The sequence below is a fragment of the Dreissena polymorpha genome, chromosome 4 (assembly GCF_020536995.1).
Source record: "Dreissena polymorpha isolate Duluth1 chromosome 4, UMN_Dpol_1.0, whole genome shotgun sequence".
Classification (NCBI taxonomy): Eukaryota; Metazoa; Mollusca; class Bivalvia; order Myida; family Dreissenidae; genus Dreissena; species Dreissena polymorpha.
Window position 1 is genome coordinate 28,618,139 of NC_068358.1, and position 22,276 is coordinate 28,640,414.

Genomic DNA, 22,276 nt, shown 5'->3' on the forward strand with positions numbered 1-22,276 from the left:
GTATAGAGACTGTTAAATAAAATATTGCCTATGTCCCCTTTATGCCACCGTAGTTTCTTCTTTGCGTATATAATCTACACAGGTCCGTTCAATCTCCACGCAGAGTTGTCGTTCCTTGCTCTCACATACAACTCTGCGAAATGCTCAGCTTGCCATTTTGCCTATAAAATAGGTAAAACCGAACAAACGCATTCAATGTATATTTGATTGGATAAATAAGATCACATGCATTAAATTAAGAACTATGACTTTTAAATGTAAGATAAATCGTGCAAAAACTTTGGAGTTTTAATGCAACTCTTTGGAACTATTTTATTGCCCATTTACGCAGATGGAATCATTCCACGCGCTTCACAAATGTAAACAATTGAACATAATTTTTATTGAGTGGCGTTAGGAATTGCTTCGACGTGTGTATGTATGTTGGTTTCTTAACATCAAAAAACCATATTACTTTTATAATAATGAATTAAGACTGATATAAAATCTCATGGTATGAGATGGTTTTCTTTAATACAGTGAATGAAATGTAACCGTCGCAAGAGATTGTTTAGTATACTGTAACCTCAATGATGAACGCTTGGAATGATCATGGCATGAATGAGACGCTTTCATAACAATAGTCCGTTCTGAGCCCAACACAGAGGTGAATGTAATGTAACCTTCGTGCAAAAGATTGAGGTCCGTTATTTAAATAGTGCCCGGTAAAGATGCGCGCGCCTCTAGTCATCGGGCGCTATACAGTATAGCGCCCGCTGACTAGATGCGCGCGCATCTAATAATGCCTACTAGAATGTTAGTTATTTGTAACATTTGTGCAAGTTTTACAACGCAAAGATTTTTCGAGTACTGTTTCCTTTGTTAACAAAAATGTCGTCTGGTGGTGGCAGATTTGTCTGTTTAACAGAAGAAGAAAAAGAATTAATCGTCTCCGATAAAGATTCTTTACAAACCAAACAAGCTACAAAATATGCGGTGTCAACGTTTCTTCAGTACCTCAAGGAAAAGGGTGAACTCGAGACTTTTGAAGATTTTGAGATTAATAAATTGAACTGTGAGTCGCAAAACTTTTTAAATATTGATGGAATTTGTATTGTGTTATTTATTTTTATTTCTATTGACATTTTATCTACACAAATTTTTTTTCGGTATAATATAAGAAATAGAAAACCTCACTTCAGGCCCAATGGCAGAACAGTGACCAACCAGGCAGCCCCAAATAGTATATGGACCGAAGTCGAACTTAAATAGAAAGAGGATTTAAAGGACTTTAAGCAGTATGCTTTTCGTTTAAAAATGAATAAGCCCCGCGTTCGGAATACGGTGCTTAATGCATGTGCGTAAAGTATTGTCTTATTTAAGCCTGTGCAGTCCGCGTAGCTTTTAAGGGACGACACTTTCCACTTTTGTAACATCATATTTATTCGTAAAAAAAGTCCCTTTATACCGGAAAAAAAGTTTAGGCAAAAAGTGTCGCCCGTGATCAGCTTGTGTTGAATGAACGTGCTAACATTGTACGACAATTAAAGCACATGCATTTAGCTGCGTTTTCCCAAAATGAGGCTAAAACTATTGTATATGAAGTTGTCTTCCATAGCTTCAGGTCAGTAATTGTCTTTAATTTTCTCGCATTGGTAGATGTGAAATTTACATAAAGAATTTACATGGGTATGTATCCATTTGAATCGAGTACTTGGTTTTTATCTGGGAATGTATTTTTTGAGAATCAGTCACCATATACATTTAAATTACAGCTGAATTCTGTTTTACTTGACTTATTCGTTCTGGTTTTCCAACGTATGTTGGATCGTTTGAAATTTGAACTTTTGCTATAAACATTTTAGTAAAGTTAAATTTGAGTTTTTTTAAGGCTTGGTGTTCATTCACAGAATATATATTGTTTGTTTTCCCTGTTGTTGTTTTTTCATGTTTAAAGTAAATTATTTGCGGCCTCACTACATTCCCTTCCATAATCATATCGTGAGTTATTTTGTACAACAATATTGAGTTTGTCTTCTATATTGGTCGAAACATGTTTTTTTTTTTTAACGTTCAAACATATCTGTTTGCTTAAAACATGCTCTGTCATCATTCTGTGCATGTGTATGTCTTCTTGTTACTTAATGACAATTTTTGCGTTTCGTTATTATTTTTTCTGAAGGGAGTTGATTCATTTATTCTCCGTTGATGCAATATGTGTACTTTATACCGAACCATTATGGATAATAATAAAATAATATTTGATACAAACGAATTATACCTGTATTGGTTGTGTGTTAAGCTGCGTTGTTTTGAGAGTATAATTTACAAACTGGTGGGAGTAAAGTTCTTAAAATGACTGATTCATTTAAACAATACATCGGTGAGTCTGCCTTGTCTTAATAATACAGAGGTTTAAGACATGCAGTCATCATGATTCATCAATTTTATAGTCAACAAAAATTCATCATACAGTTGGACATGTATCGCGTTTTGTTAATTTATTGTGAACCTTCTTTTTGAAATACCAAAACAGTGCGCTTGCCTCCTCCTTACATAAATTCAATTGCGTCTCGCTCTTGGAAAACATTTCTAAATGCATATGCGTAAAATTGCGTCCCAAATTATCCTGTGTAGTGCGCAAAGGCTTATCAGGGACGAAACTTATCCGCTTTAAAGGTAATTTCCGTTTCAAAGAAATATGATAATTTTCGTCCTCTTTGACGACACTTATACAGCCCCGTTTACCCAGAGCGATGCTTAATTTTAACAACTTATTCTGATTTATTGTAATTGTAAGGGTTTTCCTCAAAATACACATGATGAACAAACGATTTCACACGTAGAATTATCAAGTTGTGTATAACACTTCAGCATAATATATTATTGACACTAAATTACACTGACCATGAAATCATGGGTCCAGCAGCAATCACGGTTAATGTTATTTTGTCTGATTTAGCATAGTAAATAAAAGCGAGCGCCTATGATGTCGGGCTTTAATTATGTGAAAAGATTAATAATTGTGGCGTGACGATATGATTCTAGACCACGCAGTTTTCAAGCCCTTTAATATATTAACAGACCGTATAATACATAGGGAAACATTAAAGTCCAGGAAAGTATCAGGTCATAAACTTTTGTTTACCCGAAGCGTACTTTTATATAAGGACACAGCACACATTTCTCATACGATAACGCATTAGATATACTTCGCAAAAATCATACCATATGAAGAAACATGGTTCCGGTAGATTGTCGGTCGAATAAATACACTAAGGTCCGATAGCCTCATTCTTTAAACAATAATGTCCTTTTGTGCCGAATAAATATGTGTCTTGTTCTGAGAAAGTTGGGCTTAATTCATGTGCGTAAAGTGTCGTCCCAGATTAGCCTATGCAGTCCGCACAGGCTAATCAGGGACGACACTTTCCTCTTTAATGGTATTTTTCGTTTAAAGGGAGTCCCTTTTTACCGAAAATCTAGTTTAAGCGGAAAGTGTCGTCCCTGATTAGCCTGTGCGGACTGCACAGGCTAATCTGGGACGACACTTTACGCACACGAATTAAGCCCAGTTTTCTCAGAACAAGACCCATATATTTTCTAGGCTACGGCCTTGTTCAAGATAGTTATTGACCATTGAACATAACACTAACAACCTGTTGCCGCTTCACTGCTCTTTCACTGTGGGTATAATACAATTAGATAAAAATTATAAAGCCACTTACTATTGAAACGCGATGTAACGTTACAATTGCCTGAACACAATCGTTTTAAAATTAAAGAATTGGATCGTGCGACCGTCATTATCGCTATTCCCGCCTTGATGTACTTAATGTTTTGTGCTTTTAGAACAACGGCACCCTTGAATTTCTGTTTGGGTGAATCGTTCGATTATGCCTTCTACAAATGTGCAACTTACAGAACCAGTATAAAAACATGTCTCATAAGGAATAGATTGAATTGCTCAGATACTCTGGAAATTGGTACGTATGAAACTTCAATTTCACTTATGTTTAAATATATTAAATAATTTTGTGTCTCGTCAATAAAACCCCGTCGTTATGACAAAATGTGTGATTTGTAATTTCCAATTGCATATTGTTTATTTTTCTTTCTAAACTTATAAAATCCTAAATATGCCATGCAGTCATCACTTATATTTGCTGAGCTATTTGAAGTCGAAGAAAAAGCCCCTTATTAGTTTGACATGAAACTACAAACGTCTGCGTCACTTAATGACGCCAAATTAAGTTTGAGATACATTTCTTTTTGTATTGATACTTATTTGTGTTGTACTGTCCTTTTTGTCAGTAACATTTAAATGTTTTCAAATTAAAGATTCGTGTTACGCAAGTGCAAAAAGATCCTTAAAATATCGTAGATTCCATGTGTTATTTCATATTAATATGTGTAAATTATGACAAAATAAAAAAAAACAGCAAACGAATTAGAAATATTATTTCACATATTGATGAATACGTTTGCAAAGTTCCATCACACTAGGAATAGAGCTTTTCCGGTTAACCATGAAAAAATCAAAATATTTTTTTCTTTTTTCGGTTTGTTTAATTATGCAATCACTTCGTAATGTTCAAAACATTAAATCGTAATATAAAGGTGAGAAAGTTCATATGCGGATAACATTTATTGTTTTCGCTTGATTCTAGCAGCACTATTTTTCCAACAATTCACCTTTGCCAAAAATGCCATGACTCTGTTTATGTCAGATAAAAAAAACTTTATCCTAAGTACCCAAGTGCACACGTTCGCATGCTAAAAATATATAAATCAAATGACATCAACCCAATAAAAACATGTTGGGTCACGCGCGACACAATAATATGATAGACGAAGGACGAAAGGACGGACGGACACGAGCGCAGATCTATACGGCCCTCCCAATGTCTGAAAGTTTGGCCATTTAGACACGTAGAAACTGACAAACATGTGTTTCTTTTGCTAGAATACTCTTCGGTTATGTCGTATGTAAAGTGGAACAATTTTACTATGCCAATTATCTTCGGCTTGGTTTGGTGTGTCGTCAACTTTTTTTCACAAGATGTTCTATGACAGTTTGGAATAGAGCTGTGTTATTTACAGGTTTTATTTTGTTTATAAATATGTGTAAAATATTTGTTCATTCGTATTCAATAAAATGCATACATAAAGTGTACGTGTACAATACATATTTTGATCTGTCTGAAGAATTTATTTACACCCGAAAAATCTTAGATGAGACGTAGACGTTTTGGTATGGATTAAAACTTTCTTGAAACCCATTAAAACGGTAAAATATCAATGTACAGACTATTGTTGCTACATTTTTTTATAATATATGTGTTATTTCGTTCCAATTGTTTTTTCAGAGACAGTGCATTTCTCGAATTACGTGCTTATATTCATCTTAGTTGGACCAGCGAATGGTTTTATGTCAGCCAACACAACTACCTTTGTGCGTGTTTGTACAAGTATTTCCGGACTCGTGATCGCTATACATCTGGCATTAACGATGGCCAAAGGTATTAGTGACATTATTAACACGAAACTCGTATAAATGCAATTCACATTAAAGTACTAACCTAAATGTCTATTCGATTGTGTAAGTATACTGTTTTCGATATTGGTTTTCACGATGCATTTATATTGTCCAATGTGATTCCAATAAAATAGTGTTTCCTTATAAATATACACACCTCGTCTAGTAATTGTCACAATATTGACCTCAATTTCTAACAGCTTGCAGCAGTAGCATATCCACATAGCCTTGCCGCATTGAACGCACTACCGACTTCAAAACGCATAGCCAAATCGTAACTACCACCACCTTCACTGATTCGTGTCGATTGTGAGAAAGCATTTAGGAAAGAAAGCAAGACAATCTACATCCGCGATTCGATTCCGTCGTATTGACTGGTGGATTGTTAAAAAAATTGTTGTGATTGATAACTGTCGAGCGTATACGGAATGGATCTTTTTCTTTAAACGTTTATAAGAGCGATTAAAGTCACGTTGAAGCTTACAAAATAGAGATTGGTTCGTTTTTTTCCTTATATATACATTGCAATGTGTGTCAGATCTTTTTAAATGCGTCAATTTTCATGAACGCATGGGGTCGCAAAGTTTGTTTATAAATATGATAACATATCAAATATGTATCTATGCGTCCTAACCAGATTTATTTTTCTATAATTATTCCAATGTTGTCTAGTAATACTGCGCCACAATGCGATCTGTTTTTGAAGGACACACGTTTATTATAAATATTTTTGCATTAAGCATATGTTTTAATCAAGTTGTTCTTTAATAGTAAGCTAATATTATATACAATAATAATTGCCTTTAATGTGCTCATGGACAGCGATTGTACATGCAACATTATTTACGATAAAAATGCGTGAAATGATTATTAGGTTTGAATCTATGGTACGGACATTGACTTTTTACACATACAACTTTTTTAAGTTACATATTAATTAAAAGTCGTATATTTATGTTTCTATTTTGTGTGTGTGTGTTTTTTAAACAGTAATGCATACATATAAGATTGTGTTTAAGATAATCGTTGCACTTGTATTGTTTGTGTAAAACTGGGAAATTGTATTCTTAAACAAGTTGCAATATTACATAGATTATAAATTGAACGTAAAAGTAATGCAAGCAATGGGTCATCGAAAGTACGCGACCAAACCGATTTTACTGATGTATGGCTTTTCTATGAATCTATAAAAAATGATCAATTTATAATTTTTATTCAAACACAAACTACGAGACTAGTATATCACTAACTGGAATGTCAGTGAGACGTCATGAAGCTCAATGATTCTATATAAGGAACTGAAACCAGTATGCAACAGATCATCTTTTCTTGATAGTTCTGAAAATAAAAAACATATTTATAAACATTATTGCTAAATTAGATTTGTCCTATCACAAATTATCTATAGAAACGGACAGAGACCAGAACACTGATAGAGATCAACGCAAATGTTTGTTATTCAACCTAAATGGCATCGATAGTGAATTTCACTTTGTTCGTAAATATCCGTATTTTAATGATGTTAGGAATGCATTAATCCTAAAATATTATAGAACTGCCCAAAAAGTTAATTAAAATCCTTAATATTCCAAACAAAACTGTATTAAGAAAGCTTGTCATGTTTTGTTAAAAATGCTTTAAAATAAGAGAAAATGTCATGTATATTTAGTGTTAAATAATAATACATTGTTTACAAACAACATACGGTCAGAATTATGTAATTATTGTTACAATTATTAAACAATACGCATATCATTGTGTGGTCACTATGTATTTACCTCATCCATGTGACATTCTCACGAAATATATTTCCTGTTTATTTTAATAAACTGTTCTTTAAAATGGTGTGTGTTTTGTGTTTACTTCAACGCATGTTGTATTTTATGTGTTTGTTAATGACGAAGAGCTTCACATGCTAAACTCAAACTAAACTCTTCTGGTCTGTTCTGTTCAGTTGTTCCATAGCTGCATACGTAAAGTTCAATGCAATTTAAGTTAAACGGTTAAACAATTAACGCATACATCTTCTGTTTAACTAATAGATAAGACAATAACAGGTAAAAATGGGAAAGAGAAAATCGCAAATGTGTATTATGTATGAAGAACACAACAGAAAATGAGTACACATTCTGAGTCCGTCCCGTATGTATAAATCTCAGCAAAAACTGTAACAGCCGCGTTTACGTTGGAAGTATCCTTAATGATATGTTTTCATCTATACAAGTTGTACTTAAAATGGCTATTGTACCAATTTAATTCCATTTTACACGCCCCTGTAATCTTGATCTTTGACCGGTTGACCTCAAAACCAGCATGAGTCTTCAATTTATCTCAACTGACCAGCCTACTCATTTGGATGATTGGTAGGTATAAGCGTTCTTAAGACAGTGTGTAAACAAATTTGCTACGGACCGGCCAATGGACAGACGGATTGGTGCAAAGTAAATGTACACACGCTTCTGCGAACGACGGTGAAAATAAATATGTACGTAATGTAAACAACTATAAATGCAATTGCTGTTTATATTCTTTATCAATGAAAAAACTTCGTTTATGTTGTTTTTGTTAAGTGTTGGAATGTCACTGCGAGAGTGTTAAATAATTAAATATGTGTATTTCTATCAGTGTTATTGAAGTACAATATCCTCCGTTTCATACATGTTTAGCAAGAAAAAAGATATGTCTTTACAAAAGACAATAGAAGTTGAAATAATACTTTCAATTTATTATCTACATATGTTATATGCATAAGGACCGAAATAATCGGTAACGTGACTTCTCGGACTCCAAAATATATGAAAAACAATTCGCATCATTATTATTGCAAATAGTGTATTAACGCAAAAAGCAGCATGTATATAATTATTATGCGTTTCTGTTTATTAAAATTGTTCGCAAAAGAAAATTCGTTTTTATGAAACCTTTGCAAAGCATGTTCGGTTATTTACTATGCGGTATAAATATGCTTATCACATTATTTTGATTGATAGTTTTAATATACTGTGTAAACAATTGCTGTAAATTTGCAAGAACTAAATTTACATCATTCGCGCAATTCCATTGGAGTTCAATATTCCCGCTACAAAAGTATCGCAAAAGTGAGCTTAGACAAACTACGCGAAAAAAGCTGCACTAGACAAGGTCACAATATACTACATTAACAAATTCAATGTGAAAGCAATAACTTAAAAAACGCAACATTTTGCGTTTGAAACTCATAAACATTCATTTTCATTAAGCGCATGAAAGCCGAATTGATTTAAGCCAAACCGAAATACAGATAAAGCGATATGCAGGAAGGAACTCGACGCGAATTAAGGTTCGCTACTATATGACTATCATTTTACCGGCTACTCTCCAATTGAAGGTATCTAGGTCTCATCATGTAGGTTCTGGCTTTTATACAAAACAGTAAGTTTGAAGCACACATAAATGTTTATCCTACCACACGTACACAAATATTCGAAAAAAAAACACCACAAACAAAAAACAAAACTACAGACAACTGTGACTTCAATTAAATGGTGTTGATTTATTTAGAGTAAAGAATTGCACATGAAATTTTAAAAATGCTTAGAAGTATGAATATAGACCCATTCATTTTATGTTCGATGCGTTCACCCCCTTGAGGCAAATCCGTATTATTCATCCAGTGTAAACATTTCCCCTTACACTCAACATTATGAATTATTACTCATTTAATCTTGTTTCAAATAAATTAATATCGATAAATGATGAAATTAATTTAATGAACATGTTGAAAGAGTCGTTAAAAGGGCATATTACGGTAAATCGCCTAAAAGATCATGCATCTAAATACTACATTTAACTAGGAGCATTTTGAAACTGATGGAGTCAAGAAGTGTGTTTTAATGCGAAATTAACCGCGGCTATTAAATGTTCATTAAATTCACGTCCACTTATTTAAGAAAGCTACGAACGTTTCTTACATGTTACATACATGATTATAAACACTTTGAACATTTATGTATGTTTTCGTCATTAATCAGCACCTAGAACCCCTTTAACCAGCTGACAGAGGAAATATTCCGAGTTGATTTACTTACCCCCGTGATGATACTCGTGTTGACGGGACAAAAAACAAAAACAAACGCACAAAATACATAACAATAGTCTCCAACCGTGTTGCTGAGCCCCTTTAAGTCCATTATTTGGTTCCATAAATAGCGAAAATGTTTTCGTCGTCAAACCTCCTGACATGTTCACGCGATATTGTATGAGCAGCTTTATCATTACGAGTGTAATCCTAAAAGGACAGACAGTTTATTCAGACTTATACATAAGTACATCGTCTTCATACACAAATATATACATTGATTTCTGTCACGTAAATAGGTTAACAATATTACATTACATAACATAACATAAATAGTCATTTAAGAATACAAATATAAATAAACACAATCAATTACAAGAATACGTAAATTCCATCAAAGCGGTAATGAAATGTATTTTTTAAACATAACATAACATAATTAGTCATTTACTAATACAAATGTAAATAAACACTATCAATTGCAAAAATACGTACATTCGCATACGCAAGGATACGTATATTCCATCAAAGCGGTAATGGATTTTTTTAAACTTAACATAACATAAATGGTCATTTGCGAATACAAAAATAAAGAAACACAATCAATTGCAGGAATACGTAAATCCCATCAAAGCGGTAATGAATTTGTTTAAACAACATTATTTAGAATTGTGTTTCTTAAAGCAAGAGCTTCCTTCAAATATATACATACATTTGAAATAACTGATTTGTCACATGAAACTAATAACTGGTGGAATTTATATACGGATGGGTTTATATAAAATTTGCGGCTTATATATTTTTTCCTAAGATCAGTGTAACATCGGCATATACATATAAAATGGTATTCATCTTCTAAATCCAAGTCATTACAACATAAACAATAACGTTCATTTCGTGGTATGTTATTTTGGGCGTAAATCCCAGTTTGGATTCTAAAAGGATGTGCAGAGACTCTTAATCTTACAAAAAATAGTCGCAGTCGTCTAGGTAGTAAATCTAAATATGTTTCATATTCCAGACATTTTTGAAAAACTTTATAATTATCTAATACAGTTCTATTATTAATTTAACCGTACCATTCTTGTTTAAAATTGTCAACAAGTCTACATTTGAACTCGCTAATAAAACTATTAACATGTACAAAGTTTGGATTTTCAAAAACATAACCAAATCCAAAATTATTTAACATGTTCTTGACATTTGAGACCCAGTTTGTAAAACCTTTATTACAGTCGCTCAAGGCTTGTTTGTACACAGTGTTCATTATGATATTATCATTGTTCAGAACTTTAAACCAATATTTAATAATTTTAACAAACCTGTTTACATACAATGGATATCTACCCAATTCTCCATAAACAGCAACATTACATGTATTTATTTTTACCTGAAGTAAGCGTTTGCAAAATTTTAAATGAATACGTTCTAAATCATCGGACTTCGTGAAACCCCTTACTTCTTAAGCATAATTTAATATCGAACCCACAAAAGAGTCAAACAACTGGCAAAATATTTTCGGTTTTATGTCAAATTCGTTGCATTTAGACAATAATGTATTCATGGCCTTAAGGGCTTTACCAATCAAATGCTCATGGTTTAGTTTAAAACTTCCAGTATAATTCAAACTGTGCCTAGATAGTTAAAGTTATCAACAACTTCAATAGCATTACCATTATATACCCATTTTTCGTTTTCTTTTAATCCCCCTCTCTTCCGAAATACCATTATTTTCGTTTTTGCAGTGTTAACATTTAACCCCCATGAATTGCAATATAAGTATAAATTAACTAAATGAGTTTGAACTTCAGCCGGGGACTTGCCTAAAATAGCCATGTCATCAGCAAATAATAATAAAATCAACACAATATCATCTATATTCAAACCAGAATTAATGCTATCTTGTAAGTAAAGTTCCAGGTCTTCAACAAATAAAGAAAACAAAATTGGCGACATTACCTCCCCTTGCCTCAATCCAACAGCATAACTTAAATAATCTAATCCGATAATTGATGAAAATAAATAAAAAACAAATATGCGAGCAATACTTTTTACTCACGAATTAAGCAGTTATAATGACAGCCCTGTTGACCCGTACTTTGTTGTTTTTGCATTACTTGTTACCCTAGCAGTTCACACGGTGTCAACAACTCTGACCTTAACATGGGAAAAGAGCACTAATGCGCTTTTTTCGGCGTAGCTGTTTTATCCAGCATTTTCACCTTAACTGACTTTTACATAACGCCAGCAGACACGTATGAATATATTCGAATTTTTCATAGGATGATTCGAGATAAAACCTCTGACCTTTGGCTACATCACTGTGTCTGTGCTCAGCGCAAAGGATGTATCACTCACTATTCAGTGTAAGGAATTCCGGACTACTCTCTGTATGTTCAAATGATAAAAATAGTGGTCCAGTTACAATCACGCGTTAAAATCCATCTCGCAGAATTTCAGGGTCAGTACTCGTTCTCTAAATCATCCGGGGAATATATAATTACCTTTCGATACACACAGTTCTGCTTTCAAGATGAGAAAACAAAAAAATGGTATAGTGTCACGATAAGAGGAAAATCGTTTAATTATCCAACCAAAAATGTTTGCTGTACTCGGTCAGCACGTCTAGAAATCGTTCCTAAACGCCTGGATAGGCTGCCCCTATTTACAAGTTTGCTATTTTGAATTCAATTTTGTATCGAAATGCATTGTGCTTAAATGTGCCATTTACAATTCGCGATGAGATTTTTAATGACCCATGTCAAGCGAAAATGGGTCTTATTCCATATGCGCCCATCATATGTATAGCCCACTCAGCCTGCGCATCTCTCAGGCTTGCCAGGAGATACATAATGAGACCATAACACATTGGGTGATTTTATAGCGAACATCATCGCCTCTGACCAGACTGCGCAAATGCACAGGTTTTGCTTAAGATACGTTTACCAAAACGCATAAGACCCATATTCGCATTACGCGGATATGAAAGTGTGATTTTAATGTGTCGAAAAAAAAACTGCGTATTAATAAAATATTATCAAAAGATATACATATGTATTTCGATGGTGAGAAATACTCTCATAATAAGGCATGTGTTAACACATACTAGTATGATGTGCAATGCCGTAGTATAATTTTTATCTACTTACACTAACACGTGGTACTCCCGTTGTATAATTTTTATCTACTTACACTATAAAGTGTGGTTTGACAATGATAACACACATTTCATGCGGTGAATATGCGACTAACAAGTAAACAAACACAATAGTTAATCTTTTGTTTTCAATTTAATCATTTAGAAACGTAAACTGCAAACTTTATTTCAAAGTCAGCATTTACGCCGACTACCTTTTTAAAAAATAGATACAAATATTGAGTTGTTTTTTTATATTCGGTTTTAGCGATTATAAAGCATTTTTGTTGTTGTCTATAACATACCTGTAGTAATTGGTGAACGCATGTTAAAGGTTTTATTAAATTGAGAACTGTGAATGTAAACGAACTTAACCTTCTACTATTGCGTTGTTAGCACCCGTGAATACAAAACATCGCCGCTATCTGTTGAGAACAAAAGAATGTTTCCCAGAAACAACAGTAGTAGCAAGCACTTTGAACGAAGGAACACAACATCCCACTATACTTGTTTATCGGCATCTATTAATAGCCTCAGATTATGAATGACCTGTGCTGAGCAAAAATACTACGTCATTAAGACGCAGCAGATAGTAGACTATTTTAATCATTCATAAACATTCCTTCCATGACACGTATAATACAAACATTGTTTATCGATTCTTTTTTATATACGCTACGTTCAAAAATATTCCATTTAACACTATATTCACATAATGTGAATGAATATAGTGGAAGAACTCAAGCTGATGCGACAGATGCGGTGGTTATCGTTCTTAGCGTAGTTAAGAGCAGACCGACTTGCAATCCGTAGAACTAACCTTAGTTGTTCGCAAGCGAACAGCTAAACACTGAGACTGCCACATAGCCTCTTGTCTTCGCCTCTCTTTAAATACAACGAATGCTGTAAATATACGCACGTTGAGTGTATGTCATCATAATTACTCTTCTTATTTCGGGAGTTTCCCCAAAATACACCTGATGAATACATTTATTACACATTTGGTAACTGCAAATTGGTTGAATGCTTTTGCAGATTGGGCAAATTGTTTATAGCTGTTTACATCTGAATACAGTGTCAATGCTTACGATGTTAAAATTACGTTCTTCATCTGATATGCTTTTTACACACGGTGTTATTCTGACAAACATATACAGTCCAATCTTACTATGCGGTCTTCTGAAAACAACGGTCAACTGCCTACAACGGTCAGTATGGACTCCCCCATACAAATTCTTCTATACTACACCTAAGAATAACGGTCACCTGTCTTTAACGGCCAATGGCCAGTATATTCAACTCCCAAAGCCATTTCTCACCTATGTATAGCGGTCACGTATCCATCGTTTCGAGATGCGTAAAGTAAACACTCAAATCTATCTGCGTTGTTTTCTCTTATTAAAATCAAAAGATCTTTATCGCTGATAAGATGTCAAGAATAGTAATTAGCTAGCGAGTGTTTTATAAGCAGGCAAAACAAAGATTAGTGATCGTAATTAATATACATCACATTGCAAGTTTTGTAACAAACTTTCGGCATTTATGTAAGTGGTTATTTTCATGTAAACCTCCTGTTTAATTTGCAGGTGAGAAGCTAACACCGAATGTTATCAGCAAGTCGAGAAACCCGAGTTTTTCTGTGATTGTTCGAATTAAAATGATGCTTGCGTTATTTTTGCGTACACATACAATATTCAAAGCTTGTGATGTCTGTTTCTTTGAATTATAACGCTACTGTCATGCCGTAAGTTTGGTTTATTACAGCGATTCGGACGTGACGTCAATGCCACGTGACGACCATTATTTAAACATATATTAACGTAATACGAACTGTCGGATTTACTGAATGAACGAGATGCATGAGTAAACCTATATATGATCGTTGATAAAAACATACGTTTAATAATAAGTTTGAATTTAAACATTTTAGAAGATATTAATTTGTATTAATGAATAGCAATAATTTGTGTTATTATACTAATTTATAGGCAATGGGCCTTTGTTTACAAAACACTGCGTGCAAACGACTGAGTGGAGTAAGGTTTTTACCCCAACTTACCTTCACCTAGATATTTTCCAGATAAAGATTCTGACTTCTATAGTGGTGATTATATGCTCAGTTTAAACCAGGAACAGAGAGACTTTTTTATTATCCGTAGATTTCGAGCCTAGCAAGCAGACTTGGTCTGTACTGTAGATGAGATACACTTACCTGTCATGAAATGTTATGAAATCCTCAAAGGCCCCGACTTTGATTTTACCAAACTGTTAAACTTTGTAGTTTTTGTTTTAAGAGTCATCCAAGTTAAAATGTACATAATTATTTTTACTATGCTAAAAAATAATAAAAAGCTAATTTGTTATTTACTTCTTGCGGTTATAACCGTCCTTGTTCCACGAAAAACATACACAAATATTATACGTGACGCCAACACACCTAAACGATTATAAACTATGTTGGCTTCATTCACATAATATAGGGAATAATCAATTTTCCGTCATGTACATGATTTCCTTGAGTAAAAATATAAAGAAAATAATGCAAATTAAATACCAAATTAACAATACGAAAAACACATTTTTTAATCACTTATATATGCTATTTGTACTAATAATGTGGTTTTACTGCGCTGCATACTGCAGAAATAATTTGTCAGAATTCTCCTTTTTCTCGCATGTAAGGACGCATATTTTACTTATCTTAACATATTAGAATTTCTGGAACAACCCTGGGTTTTATATTATTGTCAGGCAGACGTTAGCCGCTTATTTTTGTGAAAACACAAAAATGCAAACATCTTTTTTAATTGAGTCACAAACGTCAAGCGTCAACATTCTAAAACGAAAGCTAGTACCAAACTTTTAGAAATTGTTAATAATGTTTTTTTTATTTAATTTAACTTTTTTAAAAACACGTTAAACAGTTGCATTATAATAACGTTCTTAAAATAAGGCAATATGATGATATTTTGATCTTTGATATTTTTCTTTAAAAAGCAATAACACACAACATACATCATCTGATCAACAAAATACTGACATAGTATCTATATCTTCAAACATAGGAAAGTCTAATAATTTGTTTCGCTTATATAAAACATTAACATGTTTGTCTCTCTGTTGTAGTTTGGTTTGTCGTTTGGTTGGAAGTCTCTGCAAGCCAAGGTAATATTATATGGCAAAGTGGAATTTATTGCTTATATTGTTGTATTGAAATCATTAAAAATAATGACAACACTTGTGTGTGCAGTAATTAGCAAGTACTGCTAATGATGATGGGTTAATGTCATTATGGGTTAATGGATAACACAGAACATGTATGTATTCTAATACACTGAAGTTTATGACTAAAGTATCAGTCAATTACAAATAATTTGCATAGCATCTTGTTGGTATTGTTTCAAATTTTATAATAAGAGCACAAATTGAATCTTCCAGAAAACACTCTAAAACATTGATTGGTTTTTATACAAAACAATACTTCTTAAAGTACATAGTCACAATAATGGTATTGTTAATTTAGGTGTGTCCAGAAATCACTTAGTGACGGATGACCATTTCTAATTATGTATAGACTATCCAGCCTAAAATCTTCCTTGTTAAGGAGGACACACCTAGTAATTTACTAGTGGTAGAAGTGTGCATACATGCCTTTGTATTAGACCACTTAAATAATATCTACAAAACATCCTACTCCAGTCTGAAAGTTTAATTATTTAAAGAGGGTACTTCAATATATTATAATAAATATTTCATAACAAAATGTCCAACTGAAAGTTATTATAGATTTAATAATATCTAGTTTTAATATTCCATGTAAAGGCTATGTTGTTCGTAAGACTGAAGTCTGCAAAACTAAAGTCCAAAACTCCTACGCAAAAATGAGAAAAGAAATGTGAAAAAGCAAATTAAGAACACAAACATTAAATCAAGAAAAGAATCCATTCAAGGAATTCTACAATACTCTTAAGTATGTGTTTGTTTTTAGTCAACATCATACAGAACTAAATAAGCCACATACATTAATGCCTCACATTTTTGGACACAGACAAATGATAAAATAAAATAAATATTATCACCAAAAATCATCTTAATATACTTAATACTTGAACAAATACTACAAAGCGACGAAATTTGAATAAATCAAAACGGAAAACATATATCAAACAGCCATACTTCTGTAAAATTTGATTGCACAAAAATATTACTTCCTATATGATCACCTATACATGATGGATCTTTAGCTGTTATGTATGAAAAAAAACAACTACTTAACAAACTTGTGATTTATCAGTATTTGCTTCGTAAACACAAGGAAGAAATAAGGCCTTAATACAATTAATACAATCAGTCAAGAGTCTCGCAATACTCTCAATCTACTTGCATCAATGTTTCTTTAATTGTATAACTGCGGTTTTAGTTTAAGGTAAGATCATTTAAGGCAAAAAACATATTTGATTTTAAAAGGACGTTGGTCCGAAGGATCTTACGTTTACATGCTGAATACATATGTCTGTAATGTTCATCACATTAGCAAGCAAAGTTGTTAAAGTTACAGTTGAGACAAATTGAACAATGCCAAATCTTGCTTAAATAGACTGTATGAGTATTCTGCACAAATGAGCCTCGTACTGGGAAAACTGAGTTCAATGCATGTGCGATAAGTGTCATTCCAGATTAACCTGTGAAGTCCACACATGCTCATCAGGGGCGACACGTTCCGCTTTTATGGACTTTTTTATTTCCATGAGGTCGCTTCTAAACAGAAATCCTGTGTAGGTGTACAGTGTCGTCCCTGAAACGCATGTGCGGACTGCAAAGGTAAATCTTGGATAAATCTTTACGCACATGAATTAAGCCCAGTTTTCCTAATAAACCGCTAAAATATGCAGTCAAGTAGTCAGACATTTTACAGATAATATTACGTTTCAAAGTATCATCTGCAGAAGCAATTCTTTATAAATGACCCACAACAGTCCGGCACAGCTTTTTTCCCAAACAAATATCCTTATATATTTTGTGTTTAGTAGTAGAAGTACAAGCTGTTGCAGAAGCGGCGGCGGCAGCAGCAACAGTAGTAGTAGTAGTAGTAGTAGTAGTAGTAATAGTAGTAGTAATAGTAGTAGTAGTAGTAGTAGTAGTAGTAGTAGTAGTAGTAGTAGTAGTAGTAGTAGTAGTAGTAGTAGTAGTAGTAGTAGTAGTAGTAGTAGTAGTAGTAGTAGTAGTAGTAGTAGTAGTAGTAGTAGTAGTAGTAGTAGTAGTAGTAGTAGTAGTAGTAGTAGTAGTAGTAGTAGTAGTAGTAGTGGTAGTAGTAGTAGTAGTAGTCGTAGTAGTAAAAGAAGTAGAAGTAGTAGTAGTAGAGTAGTAGTAGTAGTAGTAGTAGTAGTAGTAGTAGTAGTAGTAGTAGTAGTAGTAGTAGTAGTAGTAGTAGTAGTAATAATAGTAGTAGTAGTAGTAGTAGTCGTAGTAGTGGTAGTAGTAGTAGTAATGTTCTTTAAGGTCATCATATTTAGAAGTTTGCAACTGATTAAATTAGTCAAAACGTACATTCACATAATGAAATTACAAATATAATTCAAAAATACTGTAATTCACACAGTTTAAAGCCTCTATAACTTTCAAAATCAACAAAAATTCGTAAAGTATTTCGTAAAATAAATAAACAATCAGTGTTCCTTAAAGCAATAACCACAATTTCAACGCTAGATGTGGTATGATTACATAATGATTTGTAGATACAAAATGCTCGTTTTTTATTATTTGTTACACAATTAATTCCATTTTAATTTCCCGCGAATATATCTATTCATACGACACACGAACACTAAAATGGTAGCATGTGTCGTATGAATAGATATCGTTGCGGGAAACTAAAATTGAATTAAATATGCAAAACAATAATAAAAATGAGCATTTTGTATCTACAAACATCTATTGTACCAGACCACATCTGGCGTTGAAATTTCGCCAATTGTCATAAGAAACACTGATTTTTTAATGTTTAACTTTATTTAACGAAATATTGTATGAAATTCTTGTTGATTTTGAGTAGTAATGGGGCTTTAAACCTGTTATTGCAGCCTATTTCACTGAATAAATTTTCACCTATTTAAACGAATGTAGAACAAAAAGACATTTAAATGAACGTATTTCATTCGATTATTTTCAGCATTAAAGGGACTGTCCAATGGATTATGGTCTGAACAAAACATAAAATTATTGTTTTAGATATTAAAAACGATTATCGCCTTTGATTTAAGGATATAAAAACTCAAAGCAGACTAAAGGAAGTATAACACAAACCAACACATAAGCCCAAGCGGATGGGAATTCCATATTATATGGAAACCTATCCTGAAAATAAATGTAGCTGAAAATCAGCTGACAAGTCACGTGGTACATGGTACTGTCATTTATTTTTGGCATAGAAATTACATTATTTCTAAAGAAAGAGATTTAGCTTGTTGAGCAAATAATTGATTTTCATTGAAGATTTTTGATAAACCAATAAAATATACTTCATATTTAAATCAATATTTTTATTGGAAAATCACTTTTCACAAATACGAATATGCGGTCGAAAACTGAAAGCCATCAGAATTCAAGATGGTTCGGACAAAAACAAGTGCTAGCGCTAAGAAAAGACTAAAAAAAACAAGAGATGCAAGGTACAGGCGTAATAAAAGGGAAAGGATAATAGACATTGGTATTCAGTGTGATCGATGGAGAAGAGTTAAAGAAGCTACTGAGATTGAAAGGACGAGAAAATGATGGAAATATTGATCGATGCGTAAGTCTTCTTCATTTTCAGTTTGTGTTTCATAGCTACTTTTCTATAAATTCCCGTTATTATTTTGCTACATAATGAACACGATTTGACTTACACACACACAAACCCTTATAAGTATAAAAGATTTGTTTTAGAAATGTACAATGCTTTTAAATTTCAGAACTACTTCTGAACTAGAGAGCTTCAACAATCATCTTTTGATGTACGCTCCAAACCAAAGCGAAATGCTTTCAGGTAAATAAAAAGTTAAATGTTTAAAAAATACACTTGTTAAAGTGTTTCTTTTTTATTTTATGAACACATGCTCATTTATTGAACAAAGGAATTTATGCTCTTTCTTTTTGAGAATTTACATTTTAATAGTGTAAACATGATGTACCCTTTGTGACAAGTCTCGTAATAAACTGCCTGAATGACTAAAATATGAATATATTTTTAGCTCGGCTGTTTTCGGAGAAAACCCGAGGTATTGTCATAGCCAGCTCGTCGTTGTTGTGTCGTCAGCCAGCTGGTCGTTGTCGTGTTGTCCGCCGGCGTCGTGCTAAAACTTTTACATTTTGCTCTACAATCAAAGTGCTTTCACCTACAAATTTGAAACTTCATATGTGGATTCACCTTGATGAGTTCTACACGCCACACCCATTTTTCGGTCACTAGGTCAAAGGTCAATGTCCCTGTGACCTCGAAAAAAAAATATGACAAGCTTTCGAAGCCTAGCGTGGCACCCGTAACGCGGTGCTCTTTTTTTCATCATGTGATAGTAAAATTATTTATGAACAGGATTTTTGTATTTGTTCACAGGATGTTTAAACAACTAGTAGTTAATCAAGAAATGAATTCTGATTATGAATATGTCAAGTCATTGGTGTTGAATTAGTTTATATCTAGTGTAACATCATCAAAGTCCTAAAGGCAGATTTTCACATGATGAGTTGCATGATATTTCCTGAATTTCATTTCTAAATTATTATTTTTTAGCTCTGCTGTTTATAGATGCAGGTGTTAGTTAGCAGCAATAGATTATTCAAAACACTTGAATCATCCTGTTTTGTTGGACACAGAAGGAAATGAGAGGTATTTATATTATTGTTTTTCCCCCTGTATGTTGGTTTGTTTGTTTGTTTGTTTGTGTGTTTGTTTGCGTCAAACTTTAACATTTTGCCATAACTTTTGCAATATTGAAGATAGTAACTTCATATTTGGCATGCATGTGTATCTCATGGAGCTGCACATTTTGAGTGGTGAAAGGTCAAGGTCAAGATAATCCTTCAAGGTCAAAGGTAAAAAAACACAAATTCAAGAGAAGTAATAAGCTTTAAAGAGTTCATCTGAACCTACCAAATGATAAAATAAAATGAAACAAGCAAATTCATTGAATTTATATCCCCCGCCAATATGCTTCTGGACACAAAAGTGCTATATTTGACACTCAAAAAAGCATTTTTTCAAGATACAAAGGGTCATAACTCCCGTATTATCCGATGGCGTACAATGTCATTTGGCGTGCATCATCCTCTTATCATATATATACTCATACCAAGTTTCAATGAAATCCACCAAAGCACTTCCAAGATATGGCTCCGGATACAAAAGTGCCGGACGGACGGACGGACAGCCGGACGGACGAAAGGACAACGCCAAAACAATATCCCTCCGCCTCTGGCGGGGGATAATAAATCAAAGTGGCGCAGTAGGGGAGATAGTGTTTCTGACAAACACATTTCCTGTTTTTATTAAATTTTGAATTGTAAGGATCAATTTACAGATTTATGTTTACTTATTGAAAGTTTTTATTATTAACAATTAAATTGAATTTACAAACATGATGTATTTAAGCTCCAATTTGACACATTCATGTGATATGAATAATAAGTATACATTTTGCAAACAATGCTCCTGTCATAAAAGATCTACTGTAGCATAGTATGCACTGAATCAGTAAATTTATATTATGGCATATATATTGTCTATAGATCTTTATTCTCGGTTTTGTTTTAGCAATTGTCATTTCATTTTTTCAAACATCATGTCGGTTATAAAGCAATCTTTCAGGAGGAAAAAAGTGTTCTCAAAAGCTGCTTGTAATTGGAGCACAAGGCCTGTGAAAAAAACATACATAACCGGTTTGATCACTGAAGTTATAAATGAATTCACCATAGGCAAGAAAAGAATAAGTGGCAAATGTGAACAGCTGCCTGAAGACTCCAAAAGAATTAGGTCAACTATAGCCCCTGTCACCCCTCCACCTACATCAATACTTAGAGATCAGCATGTCTCTAGATTGAGAAAAGCGAAGAAATGAATTGTTGCCCAAGACGTGTTTGATATTCATTTGAAGTTGACGCAGAAGTTATCTTTGTTAGATAACTATTAAGTTTCACATCTTTAGTGTTAATATAATTTTAGAAGTGTTTTGAAAATGTACAACCTTACATTATGTTATAAATGGGAAGTTTTAATATTGAATTTAGCATAAAATATTTTTTTTATGTTATATTTCGTGCGAATTTTATCAATACATTTTTATGATCCCCCAAAATAAAGATCCCCCAAAATTTATTTTTTTTTGGGGGGGGAGCATATAGTCGCCGCTTCGTCTGTCCGTCCGTGTGTCCGTCTGTGCACAATTTTTGTCCGGGCTATTTCTCAGAAAGTAATGACCGGAATTCAATGAAACTTTATGGGAAGCTTCACTACCAAGAGGAGATGTGCATATTATCAGCCGGTTCTCTTCAGATGATTTTTCACAGAATTATGGCCCTTTGAAATTTTCCA